The sequence below is a fragment of the Coptis chinensis genome, chromosome 5, assembly GCF_015680905.1.
Source record: "Coptis chinensis isolate HL-2020 chromosome 5, ASM1568090v1, whole genome shotgun sequence".
NCBI classification, from domain to species: Eukaryota; Viridiplantae; Streptophyta; class Magnoliopsida; order Ranunculales; family Ranunculaceae; genus Coptis; species Coptis chinensis.
The window spans coordinates 77,000,121-77,011,635 of NC_141460.1; the positions used below are offsets into that span (position 1 = coordinate 77,000,121).

The 11,515-nt window shown below is 36.4% G+C and overlaps 1 pseudogene; it reads left to right on the forward strand.

Annotated features, from left to right (window-relative positions):
- Positions 1 to 9,347: 9,347 nt before the first annotated feature.
- On the forward strand, positions 9,348 to 11,169 carry LOC147499012 (pentatricopeptide repeat-containing protein At4g15720 pseudogene; annotated as a pseudogene).
- Positions 11,170 to 11,515: the final 346 nt, after the last annotated feature.

An 11,515-nucleotide genomic window follows, 5' to 3' on the forward strand; every position in this document is an offset into this window, starting at 1 on the left:
CGCTTTCCACTCTTGCATGTTTTCTCGATTTTTTGAGTCATGTTTCTATGGTGTGAATTATGTCTTTCTTTGCTTAATGTTTTGCTTATCATTACAAAAAAAAAAAATATATATATATATATATATATATATATATATATATATATATATATAATAATAATAATAATAATAATAATAATAATAATAATAATTGTTTTCATTTTTAGATATAGATATATATCTAAACCCATAGAACTAGCAATCCAACAAGTCTTGGGAATCTGACTTTAAACGACCCATGTTAAAACAAATTTTGTGTTTAAAAATTTGTTTGGGGGTGGGAACTCAGTCTTTCCATCCGGATTGCTCGAACTTTCTATTTGTGTTGCTTAGGTCCATTAGTATAGTTCATTGGGGTTGATGTCATCTAATTTAGTGTTCATTCGTTCGCATAACTTACGTCATGCACGCACTTCGAGGCGTTTTCCACTATCTTATATGTCACCCACGGTCGGAATAGAGTAGTTTATGGATCAATGGATTGGAAATTCTCTCCTGATCATTTCCATATCTCATTCGAAAAATCGGACCGATAACGGCGGAAATTTAGTTTGAAGTTGCGCTTAAAAAATCAAAAAGTCGAAAAATCGAATTTGGCTTGGGCCCAACTCGCCACTACTACAAACCCATCCCATTTCCAAAATCCAAATCGCGAAGTTCATCTTCTCCAACCGCTTGTCACAAATTTAAATTCAAACCCTAGCAACCAAAATAAAAAAAAAATAGAATAAAAATAAAAATAGAATACATCAAAATAGAAAGACATCCCACGCCCTTTGTGAAACACCAACACAATATCCAACCGTTTCCACCAAGAAACCACCCACCAATTAAAGTTTTCAAACCTGCCACCGTAACCACCACCGCCACCACCATTGTTTCTCCTTGTTTTTCATCAAACTCGCCTCCCCCACAGGCTACAAAAACCATTAGTTATCTAAGAAACTCCAATGGCGCTACGACGAAGAATGTTGCCGGAGCACGCGTTTGGTAGACCGGTTCCGCACCATTTTACTTTACGCCAATATTATTAAGAGGGATTGGAACAGACTGTGGTATTCGACAGAGGAGTTCTATCACTATGATTTGGTAGAACAGTTTTATAAGAAACGAGAATTGGAGGGAAATAGGATTTTCATTAGGATAGCAGGAACGAGGAGGGAAGTAACGAGACAGCTTGTTGGTCGAGCTATTAGGAATCACACCAGAACCAACCTAGATACGACCATTTAGGAATCCCAAAGATATCGCAGTTCCTGTTTTGATGAAAGATACGGTCATAGAGGGTGAATACAATACGATATCTCATTGCGTTCGCCAGACGACCCTGAGAACCAATCAACTGGCTGTAGCTCAGTGGATTGGTAGGAACGTCCTCGGCAAAGACAAAGTCAGCGACATCGGACTTCAGTGTCTGCACGTTTTCTGGATTTTGCAAACGAATGAGTGTAATTTCTGCATCCTCGATGTAATTTTGAATGTGATTAGAGGAGTGGGAAAGAGCATGGCGCCTCTTCCCGTATTGATCACTAAGATTATGCTCTCATTTAGACCGCCGCCGCATCTGCTCCCTATTAAGATCAAATTGCATTCTAATGCAAGTATTTATAAGGAATGCATCCAAGAGACTTGGCCGTTGTCCCAGAGAATAAAATTGAGTCGAATAATGAAGGCTAAGATATGACATGGTTGGTTGAGGATAATTTCGATAGTCATACTTCTAATTTAGAACGAATGATAATGCCGCGAACCGGGTTCGCGATGCGCTTATCGTGATCTGTGAAGATATCCGACATAGACAAATTGTAATTCGAAATAAGCAAACGAACTTTCGGACGAGAGTTGAAATGCTCGAAAAGGGGTCGAAGATATCTTGTCTAACTTGGAGATTATCCACGAATCACCAAGCCCAAGATGCGATACTCAAGATCGAGATGGAAGCACAGTAACTTTGTTCAGATAGAGATGCTACGACGTATGCCACTTTCGTGGATGAGTCCGTCTCACCGAAGTCCGAGAGGCATGAGCGCCGCCGCCGCAGCCGATGGCTCAAGCCATTCTTCACCACGTAACCCAGGTCCCCATCTCGGGGACCATCTTCTTCACACTGCGGTGTTCACCACCATCGGTTGTTGTCCTCGTTATTTTATTGTTTTATTGTTTTGTTAGTGGAATTTTATTTCAGTAGTTAGATTTAAATATTAAGTTGTTTGTTTTAGATTGCTTGGATTTCATATTATTTTAATATAATTTATTTTGATCATTTTTCGTAAGGTTGTCTTCGAGTCAAAGTTGAAAATTAGGCCGATATCGGCATATCTATGATTTTTTTGTAGTGGTACCATGATATGTAGGAGAGTTTAGAAGCACCTATTCTAAACCAAGTTTAAAAGATACCGGGGTTGTTAGGAAATCAAAACTATGGTTAGTTTCCGCTTTCGGGTTTTAGCAGATTTCTATTTCCTGAAATTGCCTTAACAACAATTTGGCAACTTGCCGATTCGCTTTGGAAACCCGAACCTATTTAAACTTCCATCATTCTACACTCACAACCCACAATACACCCCACAATCATCTCTCACCTTTCACTCCAAGTTTTTTCAGCTTGTTTTCTTGTAAACTTTGTTTCTTACTTACGAAGGCCTGGCCAGTCCTGCAGAAGCCCGCTCTACACTTTTGTCGAAATTTTTGTTCAGAGCTGGCCACGCTTCAAGTAGAGCTGACTTCGCCCTAAAACACTGTAAATCGAAAAATCTCAGAGCGCGCCCGCGCCTAATCAGAGCGCCACCGCCAAACACCGTAATTTCAAAAATCTAAGAGCGACTCCGCGCTCTATCTGGCGCCGCTGCGCCCTCCTCCCGTAAGCAAATGTGAAATTCAAATTTTCTCGAGGTTTCTTCCGTGTTTTCGCAGCTGTTCTCTGAGTAGTTTTGAGATGACACCTCCTATAGTGATTCCCGAACAGTCATTTGAAGACTTGATGGGAACCGATACCTATGGAGCATCGTTCAAGCGGCGGATCGATCGCGCTTAGGATGGCGGCATCTTCCGGTGAGTAATGACGACTCTTTTCACCTAAGCTAACTGAATTCTTCTATAATAATATTACTTTTATTGTACCCAAGAAGGAGAACAAAAATTTTCCCTTGCTATTGATGGCACGACTATGAAATTCATGTAAGCAATTGATAGCTTTGGTTTCGGGGTTGCCATTACCTCACCCTATGCACACGGGGGGATATATGACGGATAACTCATACCTATATGAATATGCTTATTTCCATGAGTATTATGGGGAGGGTGTTTCAGATCATGGACAAAGACCAATATAACATCGCCTCGAAAGTAGCCTATCGCTGAATGTAGGCATAACCATGTTGTTCATCATGATGAACATTCTAGGAACGACATTTTACTTACGCCAATAATATCGCCGGGTGACGTTTTCCTTGCTTTAGCCGAGGGGCGCCCTCGGTATGACATTCCCCGAGGTTTAGTTGCTACTACGAAGGCGAGGCCATACCTTGAGGCATAAGTACCTTATTATGCCTGTCTTGGTTTTGCCGCATTATGCGCTTGCCTACCCACCCATATTCTGCATACCGCATTACCAGATTGGGAAAGGGTCGAAATCATGAGACCCACCCATCGTGGGTAAGATCATTCGAGCCATGACTTGGCGGGATGGCAGGTGCAACCACATTTGGTTGCCCCTTACACCCCATCGCACTCAAATAACACTAGAGAGGTTAGCACTAGTTGATGATACACCCACGGAAGGCGTGGCAAGTTGTTATGGCATGGCAGGGATCGCGAAAAGAGCCTCATATAGAAGAGAGGATGATGATAGAGTAGATGCTGGGGTGCAGGTAAGTTTTTTTAGTTAAGTTAGTGTCTGCTTAAGTCCCAAGCAATTTCATTCTGTTAACCCCATAATGGGTGGAACTCTTATAGAGTTGCGTCAGTTTTTATTACTATATTGGTATGTTTTAACTTTGTTTTGCAGATGTTCCTGAATCTCACGCGCTTCAATGGTATTTTTCCTACCCTCTTTATTTAAATGCTTTGAGGACAAAGCATGCTTCTTGTTTGGGGGGGGCATAGAAACACGTGTAATTAAGACATCTGTTAGGATATATATATGTATAATATGCACTTGTTTTCTACTTAAAATTTCAAAAAAATTCAAAAATATAAATAAAAAAGTATGCTATACACTTAGGAATATTGGTATTGTTTTCTTTCTCTATGCTCTTAACAATTTAGAAGTCTCACATAGCTTTTGCATCAGAATAATTGTTAGAAACTTAGGTTAATATGTAGGTAATAATCTTTGCATCTATCTATAAATTTATTACATGAGTATCTATGATTGTTAGCAGTAAGTTTATGAAATCTAGGCTAGAGTACTTATTCTACAAATCCTGTGAGAATATAGCCTAAAGCCTTATATGAGTGAAACATTTGAGAAATGACACAAGGGAGAAGTAAAATCCGGATAGAAAATCACACGCCCACTTGCTTGATCACTAAACCATATCCTAAAAAGCGAGAATTTAGGCCCTCTTTGGATCGATATAGCCAGAAATTCAAACCTATGGATTATTTTCCGCTAGTAAGCCCCTCCGCCTTTCTTTAGCCTTCCATAAACCACAATTCCTTTACCCTCATTTAAAAAACAAAAAAAAAAAAATATATATATATATATATATATATATATATATATATATATATATATATATATATATATATATATATATATATCAAACTACCCAATTTAGATAAGTCTGAGAATAGAATGAGGAAGAAAGAAGAAGAGAAAAACCTGTGTAACCAAAAGTTAGTTAATTGCTTCAGAAATAAAGAAAAGAAGTTTCCATCCAAAGAAAAGAAAAATAGAAATAGAAATAAAATAAAAACTCCAAAAATAGAATAAAAGGGAGTCAAAAGCCAAAGAAAAGAAAAAGAAAAATATGGCTAAGGATGGAAACAAAGTATAGAAGCAAAAGAAAATAACAAGGTTTTCTCTAAGTTACATAATATGAAGACTCTATTATCTCAGACTTGTCCTTTTGAATATCCATTTCCTTCCTTCTTAAACCATCTCCTAATCCCCCGCACCTACCTAATAAAGACCTCTAGCTCAATTAGGAATAGGTTAGTGTGATAGTAAGTGGCAGATGTGTTTGATCGACTCCGAACTTCCTTTGTTGTCATTGAGATTGTAAGGTAAAGTGTGCCCACCGCACAATCGAGTAGATAAAACTTGAGTGGAAAAAATCGAGTGGTTTTTCTTGACATTTATGTGAGGACCTACTTAAGGACGCTTATTCCGAAGCCTTCGTAAACGGACTTGCTATTACATTTCATAGTATTACTCATTGTTATATGTTTATTTTAGATGATTGATTATTATGGATATATTAGCTTAGGGTTCTGACTAGGTTATTCTTATGTATTTGCTAGTGAGATGTATAGATAGTTGAGACGTGAATGAGAAAACAATAGTTTTATTTCTTAGTCGTTGTAGTATAGATGAAGTTTGTGAGTACCTTCACTGGAAAACTCTCACGAGGCTATAACTCGTCCACTAGGGAATTCCTAGTGGTTTAAGGCCTTGTTGCATATGGTCAATGCAATCGCACTCAGCGAAACGAGAGTAGTTAGAACTCCATTTTTGGTCACTTATTCTAATTTCTCATCTTTGCTTGAGGACAAGCAAAATGCTGTTTGGGGGTGGTTTGATAAGAGCCCAAAAACTGTGTAGTTTTAACCCCTTAATAATCATAATTGTTAGACCAATTATGTGAATAATAAGTAAGAGTTAATACTGATTACGTGTTTTTATGCATTTCAGGCTTCAAAGTCCATTATGTGCGTAACCTGCGCACTTTAGCGAGATAAAGGAGCAAAAGTCGCGAACTTCCGAATATCTATATATTTGGACTCGACACCTCGAATGGGGCCTACCTTATGTCAAAACGACCGGATCGGAAAGAGCTTTCCAATGGTCCAAGCCTTGACCCAATCAGAGGAGCAGAAGTGGATGAAAAGTCTGTGGAAGCCAACTGCAGCTGAAGAGGCCTTTTTGGACTGAAAGAATTGGGTTTTGGGCCGATTCTCCGCCCAAAACATGGCTCCAAGCCCATGCACGATTTTTGGATCTGGATGTATAAAAACAAAAGCTTCACTCTTTGTTAATGGTAGCTAGTTAGACCTAAATTAATATATAGAATTCTAGATCTAGTTTTTAATTAATTAATTAAGTTTTAGTTCCATTACAATTCTTGTTTTAGATTAAATTCTTGAATGATTGTTCTTGATTGATTAGATAAATAAAATAGTTATTATTCAATTTCGTTCTTGTCATTTCCATTCTAGATCTAATTTAAATTCTTGTTCTTATTCCATTCCAGCCATTAAATTAGATTCATTATTGTTAATTAAGTAAATCTCAATTTCTTACATTATGTTTAGTTTAGATTCAATGGGAAATGTTAGTTTGATGACTCAAGGCTAAACCTCCATTAGAGGGGTTGATGAAGCCTTGATGAAAAAACTTAGGGTTAGTATAGAATTGGTAGTAGAATCTATTCCACTCTAGAAGGTCGTGTTTCGCCATGAGAATGGGTGGACGACCCTCACATGCTAGTTAGTATCCGGTAGGAATGCCATGAACACTAGGGATTAGACTCGAAATTCTTCTTTGTGAAAACGTAAGAATCGAGATCTGACAATCTATACTAGGTTATTAAGTTGGATTCGAGGTGGATTTAATTCCCTCTATTTCTTTATCTAGAGAGTCAATAATCGATTTCCGTGAGCTTCATTAGAGTATCTTTAGTTTATATTTTATCTTGTTATTTATTATATCTAGTTATTTAAAATAACGCCCTTGTTAGCATAACATTTAAGTAAAAGCTCTCATTGACTTAAGACTGATTTCTTAGACTTAGGAAACAATCCATGCTAGGGTACTAGGAGTGGAACGAACTTCCTACCCCACTTAGTGCAATTCGCATCGAGAGTAGAAGATTTGATAATAGACACGAAAATAGTTTTAGTTTACTTACGTTGTGAATTCATTGTTCATTTCGTAGGTAGACTATTCATTTCACTTTTATCACAAAACAAATAATATAACTTAGGTAAAAGAAACTATAAAAAAATGGTGGCAAAAAATCCGACATACGTAAAGAAAATAAAATGTTAACATACCTGTTGCAAAAAGCCAAAAAACAGAAATTTCTCCAGGTAGAATTGGCAAATTGGATTTCCTGGAATTAATACAGGTATATAGCTAGGATGGAAATCAATTCACGTATGAAAACAAAGAAACTGCATAGAGCTTTTTCTAACTGATCTTCCTGATTCTGCTGGAACGTCTGACTGGTGTCACCACTTTTTCCTCTCCACATCGCTGGGAATTAATTTCGGTTTAAGGGCTTTTCAATTGGTGGTGTAAACATTATTATGGTGTTAAATACAAATTAAAAGTCTTCTTGATAACAAAATTCACACATTAGGTTTTGAGTAGTGTACTGGGAGAGAGAGAGATAGAGCAATGAAGGGAGGAGAAGAAGGGATTGGTTTCTTTTTTCTTTCTTCTTATTCACGGGGGTTTTTTTTTTTTTTTTTTAGGGTTATTAAGGTTGTTACGCAAACAGTTCCCAAAACTGGGCCTAGAATTCCTTTTTTGCCTGTCGAACTTTTCTTAAATATGAGTTGTCCACTCTAGAGTAAAAAACAGGGGGGCTTCCCTGTAGCATTCTCAACTACTCAGTATTAATATTAACAAGGTTTAGACCCGGCCATATAGCCGGAATCATTTCTAAAATTCACATCCCTTAAATTTTTGTGAGGAATTCAATGAATGATAATTATTAACATAAGTTTTTGGAGTTGATTTAACAATGTTTTCTTATTGGAGTCGTATAAAATTTTCTTGTCAGATGTTGATTGACTTATTAGAGTTAGGGGTGCCATAGGGTCAATTTTGGGTCGGGTTTTAATGGTTTCGATTTGGGTTTTACTATTTACGGTTCTATCGGTTTTGGTTCGATCTCAACGGTTTTAGTATGAAAATTATAGAACCCAACCCAAAACCATCAAAACCCACGGTTTTTTATCGGTTTCGGTTCTAATTCAGTCTTTATTATTTATTATGATTATTAAACAATTTCAATCATTTAAACACTAAAACTTGTTTTTATTTTTTTTTTCTTTTCCTACCTAATAATATTTTATGTATAATTAGTGATGTATCAACAATCATATTTACATCAATCTATGAACATATATTAATCATACACGTTAAAACATTTACCATTCATACATGTGATAATGTCAAACTTTGATATAGAAATTAAAATAATCAAATATCTAACCCCAAAAATTTGATTTTTTTTTACGTGCATACACATATATTTGTTTTCTTGTATTAACTCGATCGTGAATACGTGCAATCACATATATTTGTCACCTTGATATATTTTACGTGCATACACATATATTTGTACACGTGTATTAACTCGCATTATATTTTAAATCGAACATGCGAGTACATGCGTCTTACAATTACATCTCAATACTAATTTTTAACATGAACACTACATATTGGTTTATAATAAGTGCATGTACCACAATATATCAAGTATGTGTATCATATTTAAATGTACACATGCATAAGTTAATAAATATAAAATGTATTAGTTAGTTCAGAATATACACGTTGACATTATTATTAACATCTATGATACACTTGTTTAACATATTGTTATAAAATATACATTTAACAATACACATTCATTATTATGCTATACATATTTAATAAACTTTTACACATAAAAAACTTATTTTATATTATAATGTATTAGTTTGATTATCTTAAATGTAATATAATACTAAATTTGATATATCGAAATCATACTAATTAGTTTTGGTTTCGGTTTCGGTTCGGGTACCCACGGGTTTTTTACGATTAAGTTCTTTATCGGTTTGGTTCTTAATGACACGTTTTAAATGAGTCTAACTTTTTAAGACCCAAAACCCAAATATTCGGTTTCGGTTCCGGGTAATTGGGTACCCATTGGCACCCCTAATTAGAGTTATGGTTGTATTAGGAAACTTTTTAAGATTAAGAGTTCATGTTGTATTATGAAACTTCTTATGATTAATTAAGAGTATCCACGTGGCATACCTCTCTCTCAAGAACGCACCACCTAGGAAAGAGATTGTCCACATAAGAAGTACTCGATCTGTTTTAATATAAAGAGAGGTGATGGTCTTTGATATATAGATAGATACCAATGAAGATTCACCTTAAACCCAAAATATTTCTTCATAAACCCTTAATAAACCTTTCCCGCCAAAACCAACACTCAAACTTCCATACAAATCCCCACTTCATTCAACACCTCCAAAACTCTAAAACCTTAAATTCTATAATTTCAGTCCACCCCAACATCGTAAAATATGGATTCCTTAATGATACCATTACAGCTAACCATCTTCTGAATGCCTATGTAAGACTTGAAAATATTAAAGATGCTCAAAAGCTGTTTGACGAAATGCATGATCCCAATGTCATTTCTTGGACATCTCTCATGTCTGGTTATATTAACAGAAGAAAACCTCAAAAGGCTCTTGGGGTTTTTGAAATGATGTAAAAAGTCATGTTTTGCCTAATTCGTTTACGTTCACTACTGTCATAAATGCTTGTTCCATTCTTTTGGACGTTGAAAATGGTAGAAAAATTCATGCCCATGTTGAGATTATTGGTTTAAAAGATGATATTGGAGTTTGTACTTCGCTTATCAATATGTATGGGAAGTGTAATGATGTTGTTGAAGCTCGTAAAGTTTTTGATACGATGGTTTATAGGAATGTAGTTTCTTGGACTTCTATGATAGCAGTGTATATGCAGAATGCATTAGGGGAGAAAGCACTTTTGTTGTTTAGGGAATTTATTGTGTCAATGTCACTTGAATCATTTTACTTTAGGAAGCATTATTAGTGCTTGTGCAAGCTTGGGTAGGTTAGTCTGCAGGGAAAGTGACACATGGAGCTGTATTTTGCCGTGGTTATGATGGTAGTAATGTGATTCTTGAAAGTACAATTAATGGTTGACATGTACGCCAAATTTGGTTGCATTACATATTCAAATAAGGTTTTTCGATGATTTAGAACCCATCTGTTATTCCATATACATCAATGATTGTGGGAGCTGCAAAGTATGGGCAGGGGAATTTGTCACTAGACCTCTTTCAAGAGATGCTTGAAAGGGGAATTAAACCAAATGATGTAACTTTTCTTGGAATTTTGCATGCTTGTAACCATTCAGGTCTTGTTGACATAGGCCTTGAATATTTGAATTCAATGTACACAAAGCATGGGATAGTTCTTGATGCAAAACATTACATCTGCACTGTTGATATGCTCGGTCGCACAGGTCGCCTTGATGAAGCTCACCAGTTGGCTAAGACTATTCGTACAGAAGCCAAAGAGGTGGCATTGTTGTGGGGTTAACTTCTATCGGCTAGTAGGACTCATGGAAGGTTAGATATCACTGTTAAGGCTGGACAAAGGCTAATTGATTCAAACCAACAAGTTGCAGGTGCATATGTGACAATGTCAAATACATTTGCCAAAATTGGGAAGTGGGATAATGCCTATAAAATACGGTCTGAGATGAAGCGGCATGGTATCCAAAAAGAACCTGGGTGTAGTTAGGTTGAGATGAAAGATGCAACTTACATATTCTATGCAGGAGATTTGTCTTCATGCATGCAAGAAGCAAAAATTGCGACTGTATTGAAGGAACTAAAACTGAAAATGAAGGAGAAGGGATATGTAAGTGCTAGCAAAGGATTAGTGTTTGTTGATGTTGAAGATGAAGCTGAAGAGACTATTGTTGGTCTCCACAGCGAGAAATTGGCGTTAGGATTTGCCTTGATAAGCATTCCCAAAGGGGTGACAGTTAGAGTGAGGAAAAACTTGAGAATGTGTTGGAACTGTCACGAGGCCTTCAAGCTTATCAGTGACATTGTGGAAATGGATATTATCGTTAGAGATTTAAACAGATTTCATCATTTTAGGGACGGGTCATGCACTTGCAGGGATTTCTGGTAATCGTACATGTATCAAAATTGTTAATATGGGGAGAAAATGGTATTTACCTTAGCACAAATTCTAAATGTGGCAAGTACTCTTGGGAGCACTTCTCACACAAGATAAACTGGTGAGGATCAAGATATTAAACAACTCTAATTTCCTCTAAATGTATATTCTGCAACAAAGAGAGAGAAAACACTAGTCACTTGTTCTTCAACTGTGATTACACGAACAGGATATGGAAGGTGGTAATCAGCGTACTGGGATTCCAAAGAAATGTACAAGTCACAGATGAAGAATGGGGATGGATCTTAGACACAGCAAAGAAGAAAGAACACTGCTCTGAGATCTTTAAGGTATGCCT